At 44.5% G+C, this 1,032-nt stretch overlaps 1 pseudogene; it reads left to right on the top strand.

Annotated features, from left to right (window-relative positions):
* Positions 1 to 474: 474 nt before the first annotated feature.
* The window catches only part of LOC101587906, a 79,922-nt pseudogene continuing 79,364 nt past the window's right edge, over positions 475 to 1,032 (top strand).

Genomic DNA, 1,032 nt, shown 5'->3' on the forward strand with positions numbered 1-1,032 from the left:
CTGAAGCTTAATATTTCTGACCACAAAATAAATAGTCTCCTCCATTATCTACTTAGATGAAGAAAAGTTTCCTATAAAATCTCTCTAGTGCAATGGCAAGAAGAAACACTGAAATGATACTCGAACAGAAGACCATGGGTTCAATCAGAACAGAAACTACTACCTGGGCAACTAAGAAAATGTAGTATACTAGCAGCAGGAGAGGAAGGGCATTTTCTACACTAGAAAAATAATGGTCCTGGTTTACACATGTAGTCACCTACTGTGTTTGGGGATCCTGTAGCTTCTGGAACACAGAAAGTGTGACAGAAAATTGTCCGCAGACATGTGGCTCTTCAAGAAAAAGAAGACACCTCCCCTAAAGCTTTATGGTGTTCCGACCCCCAAGGCAGCTTTTGTTCTGATAATTCTATTTGCTTTTGTCACTGGAAGACAAAGTGTGTAGGGTCGTCACTTTTGTCCCATGGCTCCACCATGGCTTTTGGTATCACATGTCTCCCACAAAGAGAAGAGGCCACCCAACCTGAGCTTAAGAGGTACACCCAGAGGTTCCTATCAGCAACAAGACAAAGTTACGTCACCACCATGCCTATGCCACTCCCAGAGGAAAAGTTGCCCAAAGAAACAAAAAGCGAGGGACAAGGTGAGAGCTTTGCCCCCATCACAACTGTGTCCACAGAGCCCCAGGGCCAATTGTGACAGAAATAGGATGAAGCCTGGAGCTCTGTTGTCCAGACATACACAGGAAGTACTGGAGCTGAACCTTTCCCTTCACTTCCAGATTTCTCAGCATCTTTAATGGTTTCATGTTTACTGGAGCCTCAAGCCCAGGAGAGTGAGCACACTGCTTTCTGCACATCACTGACCACCAAGCACTGTCTTGGGTCACTTGTTCCCTCAAAAGACAGCTGACCCACTGTGGAGTGGCTCTAGTTTTAGGTTTCAGTTGTGTAACTCAGTTGCATGAACAGACTCAATATTCTTCCAAATTTTATCATCTTGGTACTGCTGGTCAGACCATTCTTTGTTGTT

This window comes from Octodon degus, unplaced genomic scaffold, assembly GCF_000260255.1.
Source record: "Octodon degus isolate 3935 unplaced genomic scaffold, OctDeg1.0 scaffold00019, whole genome shotgun sequence".
Lineage (NCBI taxonomy): Eukaryota > Metazoa > Chordata > Mammalia > Rodentia > Octodontidae > Octodon > Octodon degus.